General features: G+C 35.4%; 1 protein-coding gene across 2 annotated transcripts in view; it reads right to left on the bottom strand.

Moving 5' to 3' along the window:
- SRC (SRC proto-oncogene, non-receptor tyrosine kinase) overlaps positions 1 to 12889 on the bottom strand; it is a 138898-nt gene extending 126009 nt beyond the window's left edge. Inside the window, exon 1 of one of the 2 annotated variants that reach the window (XM_053717439.1) lies at positions 12520 to 12889. The gene's annotated coding sequence lies outside the window, so the exon portion shown is untranslated. The remainder of the gene's footprint in view (positions 1 to 12519) is intronic. The other variant, XM_053717587.1, reaches the window with a different exon arrangement.
- Positions 12890 to 13101: the final 212 nt, after the last annotated feature.

Raw genomic sequence — 13101 nt, 5'->3', positions numbered from 1 at the left:
TATAGAGATATATAGAGATAGAGATATATAGAGATATATAGAGATATATAGAGATATATAGAGATATATAGAGATATATAGAGATATATAGAGATATATAGAGATATATAGAGATATATAGAGATATATAGAGATATATAGAGATAGAGATATATAGAGATATATAGAGATATATAGAGATAGAGATATATAGAGATAGAGATATATAGAGATATATAGAGATATATAGAGATAGAGATATATAGAGATATATAGAGATATATAGAGATAGATAGAGATAGAGATATATAGAGATATATAGAGATATATAGAGATAGAGATATATAGAGATAGAGATATATAGAGATATATAGAGATAGAGATATATAGAGATAGAGATATATAGAGATAGAGATAGATAGAGATAGAGATAGATAGAGATAGAGATAGATAGAGATATATAGAGATATATAGAGATAGATAGAGATATATAGAGATATATAGAGATATATAGAGATAGATAGAGATAGATAGAGATAGATAGAGATAGATAGAGATAGATAGAGATAGATAGAGATAGATAGAGATAGATAGAGATAGATAGAGATAGAGATAGATAGAGATAGATAGAGATAGAGATAGATAGAGATAGATAGAGATAGATAGAGATAGAGATAGATAGAGATATATAGAGATATATAGAGATATATAGAGATAGATAGAGATAGATAGAGATAGATAGAGATAGATAGAGATAGATAGAGATAGATAGAGATAGATAGAGATAGATAGAGATAGATAGAGATAGATAGAGATAGATAGAGATAGATAGAGATAGATAGAGATAGAGATAGATAGAGATAGATAGAGATAGAGATAGATAGAGATAGATAGAGATAGATAGAGATAGAGATATATAGAGATATATAGAGATATATAGAGATAGAGATATATAGAGATATATAGAGATATATAGAGATAGAGATATATAGAGATATATAGAGATATATAGAGATATATAGAGATATATAGAGATATATAGAGATATATAGAGATATATAGAGATATATAGAGATATATAGAGATAGAGATAGAGATATATAGAGATAGAGATAGAGATAGAGATATATAGAGATAGAGATATATAGAGATATATAGAGATATATAGAGATATATAGAGATATATAGAGATATATAGAGATATATAGAGATATATAGAGATATATAGAGATATATAGAGATATATAGAGATAGAGAGATATATAGAGATATATAGAGATATATAGAGATAGAGAGAGATAGAGAGATATATAGAGATATATAGAGATATATAGAGATATATAGAGATATATAGAGATATATAGAGATATATAGAGATATATAGAGATATATAGAGATATATAGAGATATATAGAGATAGAGATATATAGAGATATATAGAGATAGAGATATATAGAGATATATAGAGATATATAGAGATAGAGATATATAGAGATATATAGAGATATATAGAGATAGAGATATATAGAGATAGAGATATATAGAGATAGAGATATATAGAGATAGAGATATATAGAGATAGAGATATATAGAGATATATAGAGATAGATAGAGATAGATAGAGATAGATATAGATAGAGATAGATAGAGATAGATAGAGATAGATAGAGATAGATAGAGATATAGAGAGATATAGAGAGATATAGAGAGATAGAGAGAGATATAGAGAGATAGAGAGATTAGCCATATTAATCTAGTAGATACAATGCTCAAATACCAGAGTATTGCAGTGATACCTTTTTTTATTGGACTAACATAATATTTCAAACACAAGCTTTCGAGAGCTTTCCTCCCTCCCTCAGGTCTGAAGCAATTTCTTTAGTATTGCTTCAGACCTAAGGAAGGGAGGAAAACTCTCAAAAGCTTGTCTTTGAAATATTATGTTAGTCCAATAAAAAAAGGTATCACTGCATACTGCAATACTCTGGTAGTTGAGCATTATATATATATATATATATATATATATATATCTCATTTTTTTTATTAGTTCAGCAGAACAGATATGCACAACTCCTTCCTTATCAGTCAAATACCAGTGTGCACAAGTCACAGCAACATAGTTTTCCAGAAGGCTGCACTCACTGGATTTTTTATAAAACATAGCGTTTATTTCACATAGTTATAATTACATTTCCCAGTTCAACTGGGAACATGATGGAATAATCCATATAATTTTGTATCCATTTGATAAAAGGTACAAGTCTGAACCGAAACGTCATGGAACTTTAATTTTAACTATGTGAAATAAACAAAGTTTTATCAAATCCAGTGAGTGCAGTCTTCTGGAAAACTATTACATACACACATTTTACAAATGCTTTAGTTGTCAATGTTTTGAATGCAAACAAAAAAAAAAAAAATGCTAGTGTAACAAAATTAAAAAAATCGAGCACATTTTCAGTACCCGGACAGCAGCACATACAATGTTTTCCTGATAGGGAAGTAAGCTTAGTAGTGCATGTGCATCTGTCTGAAGTATGCGTAAAGTCACACCTGGTTCTCTCCATGATATAACGAGCATTGCATCACACAATGCACAGGACTTGTTAAAACACAATTTTGCGTTAGCTGTTGCATTATTTTGCAGGGTCAGTGTTTTGAATCCTGCTGGGTGAACTTCAGACTCTCTGGCAACAGCAGGAAAAAAATTGTTTCAGCATTTGGTTACAGGAAAAACAGACAAAATAAATAATGAAAGTGCAGGACAAAGTGTGCACAACTGATGACATTTTACTTCTGGCTACAACAAATATTGTTGATTGTTCTATAAATTATTTGCAAAAATATTACATTTCTTCCTCTGAAAGGGACAGGAAACCCCAATAATTGCATTCATGATTCGGATAGAACTAGGGATGCACCGAAATGAAAATTCTGGACCGAAACCAATACCGACAATTCAGGATGATCCTGGCCGAAAACCGAAACGAAACCGAAATAGTTTTTTTCTTTTTTTAACTACAGTGTGTGTGTAGCTGAGAGAGCTTGTAGGCGGGAAAGCTCCAACAAATGGACATGGTCACTTGTACAGTAGGGCGTGATCTGCAGTGAAACTGGAGCTCTATAAGGGAGAGCATGGTTATAGCCAGACAACAATACGAGGTAGACATGTGTTTTGTTTTTGGGTGTAGTTATCCGTGCGATGAGCGTGGCTGCACCTGATCGTTTCTCATCCTATCTCCGCCTAGTTCCTGGTTCGGGTCTCACACTGACCCGTCAGATTATATGTCCGGAGCCCCAAATGGAGTCTGCCTGTCACCTATCACCAGGACCACTGGACTTGGCTACAACCTTACGTGCAAGGTGGTTATAGAAAGTTACTGTGCTTTTTTGTATACACTGTCTGGTGGGTGCTAATTTGTACCAACTGTGTGCGAGCTTGGGGCTTATGCTTATAAAGTGTGCACGCATATTTGCCTCAGGCGAATAGAATGTCTACGCACAAGAGGCTGATGTATGAGCACTGTATATAAGGCTTAAAGATATTCACTGTGTGTGCTTAGGGCTGTGTCTGATAATATCAAGTGTTTATAAACATGTTACTTATCCTCCTTTGATATTTGTATTCACTATTCAGAACTTAGGCTTCCTTCTCTGCTGATTTCAAATATCATCATGTCATGGTACTTATGTGTGTGCTCTGTGTACCATGCCAGTGCTGTGCTGCTCACCTTATGCTAAGGATAGACATTTAACTCAATAGAACAGGGGAGGGCTGTACATTTTTAGCCATTTTGGTTCTCTTTGGGCCGAAATTGGAATTGCACATTTTCGGCGGCCCAAATTTTGGTGCATCGCTAGTATTATTCTTTATTTAGTTCTGTGTAACAGAATCAGATTTAATAGTTTTTGTTTTGTTACCAATTATCAAAATAAAGTATAGTCCTAGAAAACTATTATTATATGCAAAACAGTAAGTCAAGTAATGAACTCAAACAGCAGCTCTAGGCTGGCATCAAATTTAAAATATGCTACACAATAATTGTGCCGAAAATAAAAGGCAAAAAAAACAAAAACCGAAATAACAAAAAATGCTATTTTCGGCCGAAACTTTCTGCGGCCAAAATTTCGGTGCATCCCTAGATAGAACATACAATTTTAAACAGCTTTCAAATTTGGGAGCTAGCTGAAAGCCAATGACAATAGACATATGTGCAGCCGTCAATCAACAGCTTCCTAGATAAACATTTCAACAAAGCATACAAAGAACAAAACCAATAGAAATAAATTGGAAAGATTATTATATTTTTTTAAATTGCATGCTCTGAATCAAAGGAAAAAAAAAAATAGGTTTCATGCCCCTTTAAAATGTACAAACACAAAAAAAAAAAAAAAGGCAAAATAAATGAAAGTTTAATCCACATGAAATGCTTAACAAGGGGGAGGGAAAATAGCATTGCAATCTACATTTATTCTTTATTTAGCTTGCTTTACTAAAATATCTCTAAAAACTAATTTAACACCTGCAATTAAAAAGGGACAGTAAACACCTTGAGATTATTATATAGTAAAATAACGCTTACAATGTACTTTCATTATTTATTTTATTCCCATTTTATGTGATATAGCTCTGAAAATTGTGGATTTTTTAATTCTCAGTACTGGAAATGCACACTGCAGACTTCAAGGCTAATAATATTACATACCTTTCCCTAATTGGCTTCACCAGATAACAACTGTAAAAGAATACAGTTTCTATTAACATAATGACAACGGCAAGTGGTAGGATGTAGTTTAGCTATTGAAAACCAATTGGCTGATATATTATTTAATAGCAAGACAACACATGCCTCATAATTACAAGGTGTTTAATGTCTATGTACTCAGGAAAGCAATAAGGCCGGCTGATAAGATTTATTTGTATTAGAGACAGCGGCAGGAACACCATTTCAATTGGGTTGGTTTCTCTCTCTCTCCTACTGAGAGGTTGGTTGCTGCTGTTGCCTCTTGTTTGCAGTGCTTTTTAATATCCAAGTCTGAAGTATTGATATTGTCATTATAGGTATTGGTTTAACAGGGTTACAAACCAGAAGCAGTTAATGGATACACACTTGAAAAATCATGCTGTGCACATGAAAGAGCAACAATTATGCATATTAAAATTATATTTTAGCATGAAAGGGATTAAAGAGACAATGTACTCATGAATTAATTGATACAAGTGCATTGTATTACAAGCATCTACAGTAACACCCTTTGAAATGGGCTGGGCTCTTTCTCCCACCCCACACTTGAAGGTTAATTTCTGATGCTGTTTCTTATTTTCATAGCTTTTCTATAGCCAACACTGCAGTATTCATATTTTTCTGTGTAAGTTGTGGTTTCAACAGGCAAAAAGCAACTATTTCAAATGATAAATGTTTGTAAATAATTGAATATAATCCTTGCCTGGGTACAATGTAATTTAACAGTTTTCATGCCAAAATATAGATTTAATATGCATAACTGTTTCTCTTTCATATGCATGACAGAAAATTGTTGTGTACAAAGTTAGTTTAATTCCCACATACTTTTTAAGGGTGTATCCATGAACTGCTTTTGCAGAACCTTGTAAAATGAGTGTTAAATTATTTTAAAACACATCAACTGTACTAAGATATTTTGCAAACTCAGTGTTTTCAACTGCTGATATAGATTATAAAAGTTTAATTTAAAGGCTTAACGTTTAGGGACACAGTTTCCCAAACAATATTCCCTCTAATTTTTTTGAGCAATGTTTGGCCAAATGACTAAAATGTGCACGTACTTAATTCTCGAGTGCCATCAAACATGAAAATGTATAGGTAAGAAACACACAAAACCTCGCCATCGATATTCACACACATACACTTTCACACGCTAACAGTCTCTTACAAACACACCCTCTCTTACATTCTCACACGCACTCACAAAAATACACAGTTTAATACTTTGAAAGTCACACAAAAATGTTTATTCAGAGATGAGTAAAGCAACATGACCCCAATTATTTTACTTTTTAATAAGACTTTCCATGATATTTAAAACTGACAAAGTGTCTCATTTGAAAGACAGATACAATCATTCTACCAGTTGGGGGGGGGGGGGGTCTTCTGTTTCATTTTGCATTATTTCTGCAGGACAGCAGCAAAGGTAGCTGGAAAGCCCACTGCAATTGGGAAATAAGACACTACCCCCCCCCCTTCTTTTGCATATGAAAAGACCCTTTACACAAACAGGAGCAAGCTGGAGAAGGTAGCTGACGGTATTCACATAAAACTTTGGGGCTTGGTTAGGAGTCTGAAAATCAGAGCAATGTTATTCAAAAATAAGCAAAACTATACATTTTTAAAAAAAAAAACTTTATGGGCTATATAAATAGATCATCTACAAAACATTTATGCAAAGAAAAAATGAGTGTATAATGTCCCTTTAACCTGCAAAGCTACTCCTTCCACATCAGCTCCTCTCTACAAAAGCCGGCGTACAGTAAAGGGAACTCGACAGCCTGCGCGCAGAAATGACTCAACTTTAAATATTTAAATAAAAAAAACATTAGACCACTCTCTGCCCTGCACATAACTCAATGCTATTCATCTCTGTATTTATTGTGGGTACTGGAGAGGAAAACATATAATAAAAAACAATGTTACTTAAAATTAAAAATTGTGTCAGCTGTGTGTGCGTTCACACCTTAAAAAGGGAACAGTGCTCCCAAATGTTGTCAAGCCATCTTGTATACTACAGCTTTCATAACAGCATACAATCTAGAGAACGTACTAATACCACGAGCAGAAAGTTGAAGAAGCAAAGCAATGAAGCAGCATGCATTCGGCTTAAAGGGACAGTCTACTCAAGAATTTCTATTGTTTAAAAAGATAGATAATCCCTTTATTACCAATTCCCCAGTTTTGCATAACCAACAACATGTTCTATTAAAAGGGACACTCAGGCTTTATTACATTTTCACGATTCAGATACAGCATGTAATTTTAAACAACTTTCCAATTAACTTCCATTAAAAAAAAATGTGCACAGTCTTTTATATTTACACTTTTTTGAGTCACCAGCTCCTACTGAGCATGTGCAAGAACTCAGACTATACGTATATGCATTTGTGATTGGCTGATTGCTATCACACGGTACAGGGGGAGTGGAAATATACATAACTTTAAAATGTGTTAGAAAAGAATCTACTACTCATTTGAAATTCAGAGTAAATGCTATTGTAGGCAACCCCCTTATCTCAGTGCTTTTTACAGACATGCCTTTTAGCCAATCAGTGCTGACTTTTAAATAACTCCACGGGAGTGAGCACATTGTTATCTATATGGTACACAAACTATCACTGTCTAACTCAAAACGCACTGAGATAAGGTGATTTTTAAAAGTTTAGAAATTAGTTTGAGCCTACCTAGGTTTAGCTTTCAGCAAAGAATACCAAGAGAACAAAGCAAATTGGAAAGTTGTTTAAAATTACATTCTCTCTCTCTTTCTAAATTCCACTTACATAAAACATAAATGGATATTACCTGTAATATTGCACACCCCACTTATTCAGTCCAGTCACATATTGCAGAAATCCCTGGAGTTACCTCTCTAGGTCTTTGTCAAACGCATCTGGCTAGGAGATAGGGTGGATACCCTCTACATATGTGGCTCCTCACTCAAAACCAGGCAAGACAATAGTCATCACTGTCTGCCAATCTTTTAGTAATAGAATGCAAAAAATAAAATGACAAATGTAAACTTTTCTTCAATATCCTAAAATTAAAAAAAAACAAAAAAAAAAAAAAACCACCACACACACACATGCAAGCCAAAACCTATAGAAAAGAAAATGTTTTTAGGAATATGTACGTGTGTCTATAAAGTGATCAATCTGGAAGTTCCCGTTTCATTATCAGAGTCTATATTTCTGTTCCTTTTCTCATTAACTATTCACACACAGTCAAATAATAATTTAAACATAAGAAAATGATTGTGGCACGGTAAATGCTTTTTTTTTTGTTATTGTTGGGGGAACACCCATAGGTGCAAGAGTTAAGAAATTAACTTAAAGGGGTATTCAAAGTCAAATTTAGACGTCCATGATAAAGACTGAGCATATCATTTTAAAGCACATTTAAATCCCCTCCTGGTACCAAATGTATTTTGTTCTCTTGGTATCCTTTATTGAAAAGCATATGTACATTTTCTCAGAAGCAGCAATGCACTTCTGAGAGCTAACTGGTGATTGGTAACTACACACATTTGTATCTTGTAATTAGATGTGTTCAGCTAGCTCCCAGTAATGCATTGTTGCTTTGGAGCAGACACATGTTTAAACTGTTTGCATAGCATTTTCTTTTTGCAGTTTAATGTCTTTTTAAAATAAAAAATGGTCTGGAAGCTGTATTTAAATCAGCTGGGACAGGAGGAAGGGATAGATGATAAGGTAAGCAGGTTACAACACGCCAGAGATGTACTAACAAAGCAAAAGTGATATGGGGGATGAGGTGGAGAGCTTGTAAATACACATTTCAGCCATAAACACTATCAGATATATGAATAACAAGAGTTACATAGGGGCTGACAATTCAGGGAGTTTATACCATTTCCCTACTAGAGCAATAAAGGAAGTCATTAGTTAACAAATGGAGCTCAGAACTCATTACATCAAACAGCAGTAATTTAAAGGTGTTATACTGACAAGACTGTCTAGTTCTCCAACAGTGTAAATAAAATTGCACTTCTCTGTAGAGTTTAAATATTTATATAAAATAAAAATTATATATAACCCATTTCTTGCCAGGCTCCTAAAAATATAAACGGTCTGCTGTAAGATACATACACGTCCAAATATATTTGAATTTTTGAACTCTTTACCGTGCGCAATCAGAGAGGCACCGTCCTTACATACTTTAAAAAAAAAAAAAAAGCTAAAGACCCACCTCTTCCATCAGGAATTCAGTCCGCTTATCTGACCTTCAGAAACTCCTAACTTTTATGTCTTATGTTGGTATATTTGTAAAGTGCTTTGAGTCTCACAGGGAGAAAATCGCTATATAAATCGCAAATTATTATTATAAATGTACTTTAATGTGCACAAACATCAAGAAAATGTGACGTTTTGGGGATCTCACCCCTTCATCAGACAAAGTGTGAGATCCCCGAAACATATTTTCTTGATTCTTGTGCACAAAAAAGCACATTTGAAAATGATAACATTTGTCAACTCCTGCATGCACAAAGGAATGAATAAATGTATGTGTGCATATGTATTTCTGTACATAAACTTTAAAAAAAATCTTATTAGGGGTAACAAACATATGAATCTTAGCAACCAGACACAATTTTGAAGAGCCACTGATCCAAAATGTTATGGGCCAGGAATAAAATGTTGGGAGTTGTGACAATTATTAACAAGTGACATGAAAAGCTTTTCTTTCATGATTCAGATAGAGCATATAATTTTAAACAATTTTCCAATTTACTTCTGTAATCTAGTTTATTTTGCTCTCTTGGTATCCTTTGTTTAAGATAATACCTAGGTAAGGCTCAGGAGCTGAGAGCTAGCTGCTGATTGGTGGCTGCACATTGACTTACACGTATTCAGCTAGCTCCCAGTTTCAATAACGCATACCATGAGAATAAAGCAAAACTGATACCAGAAGTAAATTGGAAAGTTATAAATTAAAAAATGGGTTTCATGTCCCTTTAACTTTACTTAGCAGCGATACTCGTCATGAATTTGTAAAGCACCACACACTTCCGTAGCTCTAGGGGTACAAAGTGACACTGGTTGTAAAAATACAGATCCATAAACAGACAAAACTAAATGAATACAGGAGTTGGGTCCTGTTCTGTTTCATGTAATACAATTAAATAAAAAAATACTGAGAATTAAATAGCATATGTAGAGAATAATATAGAATGTGTATCGCTAAAATATATCAAGCTCTGCTCACATCCTCAAAAATAAATGACCATTATTGGCTGCTACCCTATTACTTTTAATCCAATCTCGCTCTTGTGCACAGAGTATTTCAATGGCCATTACTCTCATTTATTTTAACCCCATCTAAAAAGGGAGTATTTTAAAATGTATTATATGCTCATGCACTCAGAACTTTTTTCTGTGGCCTTGTCTTTATCACCCAAATACAATTGTGGGAACTATTAACCAGAAAGTACTTTATAGCACAGTATCAGCTGCACTTCCTGCTAATTTCATTTGATATTTTACATTTACTACACATCTCCTTTATATATTACAACCTGATTTACCATGGAATCAGCATGGATGCATTTCAGTTTTGAATAGAAGCATGTTTGTAATTGCATTAGTAAAAATGCTTCTAATAAAAGCTATAGCTGTTTCAAATGACCAGTAAATACAGCAGATTTGCATAAACAACAAATGCACAATAAAAATACAATGCAATAGGACTTAGGTATCGATTTATCAAAGGCTTTGCAAGCCTTTCGACACACTACGGCTGCAGGTTCTTACAAGAGAACCTGCACGCCGTATTTAACAAGCAGCGGTCATCCGACAGCTGCTTCCCTAATCTTTCGCCACCTCTAAAGTGGCAAAATTCAATCTCTGCGGTCTAGTCCGACCAGGGAGATTGATAGCTCCTGCCCGCGCAGGGGGCGGTATTGCACGGGAGTGCAAAATAGCGCTTGTGTACAAAGCTGACTTCCGCCTGGGGAATTCAGCCCGACAAAGGCGAGCGGCGGCAGACAAGGGCACGTATGTGTGCCCCTGTCCGTCTTAGCTTGATAAATCGCCCTCTTTGTTTGAACTCCAAGTGAGTAGAGTCTTTCTCAACTCCTCCTGTATCATGTTACAGCCATCAGCCAATCACAAATGCATATCCACATATTCTGTATATTCTTGCACATGCTCAGTAGGAGCCGGTGACTAAAAATGTAAATATAAAAAAGACAGTGCACATTTTGTTTATAGAAGTAAAATGGAATTGCTGCTCTAGCTGAATCATTAAAGTGTAATTTTGACTTAAATGTCCCTTTAAGTATGCACTGTACACCAGCACATTAAACACAGGACTTGCTCAGAGAGTCTAAGGTGCTTGTACAATCTGGTAATGATTCAATTTGTTAATTTCTGGGATTATGCAATCCCCACTGGTGCTCTGAGCAGCTGCAGTATTTAAAATTATGGTGCACTGAGAATATCTAGCTATGCTTCACATGCACGTGAAGAAAAAAAAATGTTAACACTAAAACAGTGATTAACTTTTATTTGAAGCATTTTTCACAATACATGTATATTGCAAATATGTTTCTATACAAAGATGTAATTAATCTATGTGCATTTCATTTTTGACCGGAATGTCCCTTTAAGCTTACACTTTTCTTATATTTGAACATATAAATTAATAGCTCCTATCTATATAGATCACTAAATGTATTCTGCCCACACAGTTTATGCCTAGAAAGGGAGAAAAGTAGCTAAAATTTTAAAATCTACATATTTTAGTGAGTTGTTCTGTGAGAATATTTACCTATACACTTTATTTAAAAAGTCACCATGCATAAATGTCACTCAAAATTACACAAACCCAACTAAATGCTGCTTCAAATGAACAGTATCACCTAGTTGTGTCACTCATAATAAACACTGGGTATACTTACTATATTACATCAATAATCTTACAGTGAAATACATATCTGTCAATGCACTATAAGATTTAGTTGCATAACCTCCTCCCACACAACTCAAATTACTGTAGTGTAGAAAGCAATAAGGCACCTGGGCTAAGTGACAAAATACTTTACTAAAGAAATAGTAATAGTCTAGAAAATATAGATGGCCAAGTGTAAGCACAAACCTACCTCAAACGTGTGAAGGATACAACCAGGGGTGAAAATTTGCCCTTTAACACCCAAAAAGATTATCTGAAAGGCTGCTTCTTAAAAAGACAGTGAAGCAAAACAAAGTAGCAATCTACTCCATTGTCTGCTATTATCAGGCAGTAATGCAACAAAGAAATGTGCATCTGCCCATGGGCGAAGGTGATGGGAATCCCTTATATTGAAATGATGGCACTGTAAGGTTCACTTAGGCAGGCATATTTGCTACTGATGAGGTAGAATTATAGCCTGAAGTAATGACAAGTGAGACATGGGGATCAGTAATATGTGACTAAAATAAAGTGATAACGAATTAGGTGATACGGGTACTATAGCAATATAAGAGGTGGGTACTATAGCAATATAAGAGGATATTTGGGAGGAGTATGCCTTCGAGCTAAAGTTTCGGTAGGAAGATGCACCAAAGCTGAAAACCGTTCAATCTTAAGTTGGAAACAGTGGAAAAATGCCCTGAGCCAATGTGATTCCCAGTCTAAAACCTAAATATGGGAAGCGAGGCCCTGTAAACAGAACGCAAGCCCCCTTCTCACCCTAGATACGCGTGGAGCAGTAACACCAGACTCCTCTTTTTATAACCCACCCTCATTTGCCCCTAGTACGGTAACGTGCCCTGCCCCCTCCTAATGCCCAGGCGCTCACCTTGTTCTCCTCAGTGGGGGATTTTCGGGATCTCCTGATGTCTGGGAACCCCCCTCAATCAGAGGGGGGTGTGGGTCTTATTTTCTTGTTCAATAAATCCCCCTTCCACGAAATAATCTCCCAGACCGGGAAGTTTGTGCCTTTCCTAGGATTGAGGTTCACGCCCGGCCGGCTGCAGCTCCCTCCTCCCCCCGACAGTAAGAGAACCTCCTCCTGGGAGGCGGACGTATGTCTGTACCACCCTACTGTGTGCCACTCTGTCTGCCTCGCCTCCCCAGCCTGCTGCTCTACATGGATAACCAACTCTACGTGATCCCTTTTCTCTTACACTGTCCCTTGTCCTGAATCAATAAATCTGCCCCTTGCCATTTAAGTGCCCCCTCCCCTTGTGTCACCCAGCCTGCCCCAGTGCAACTCCCCCTCCTCTGGTTCTTCTCTCTGCCCCTCCTTTGCACCTCTCTCCCCTCCCTGTATTCCTACACTCCCTCTCCTCCTCCCATTATTCCCTAACTGGGTCTGTCTTCCTTTTTTTCTGTTTCCTTCATTCTTTTCTGGTGAATAGGAGTGACACATAACGCCTAT

Source organism: Bombina bombina, chromosome 1 (assembly GCF_027579735.1).
Source record: "Bombina bombina isolate aBomBom1 chromosome 1, aBomBom1.pri, whole genome shotgun sequence".
In the NCBI taxonomy this organism is placed as follows: Eukaryota; Metazoa; Chordata; class Amphibia; order Anura; family Bombinatoridae; genus Bombina; species Bombina bombina.
Note: the sequence above shows the minus strand (reverse complement) of the source record. Positions and strands in the feature narration are given on the sequence as shown.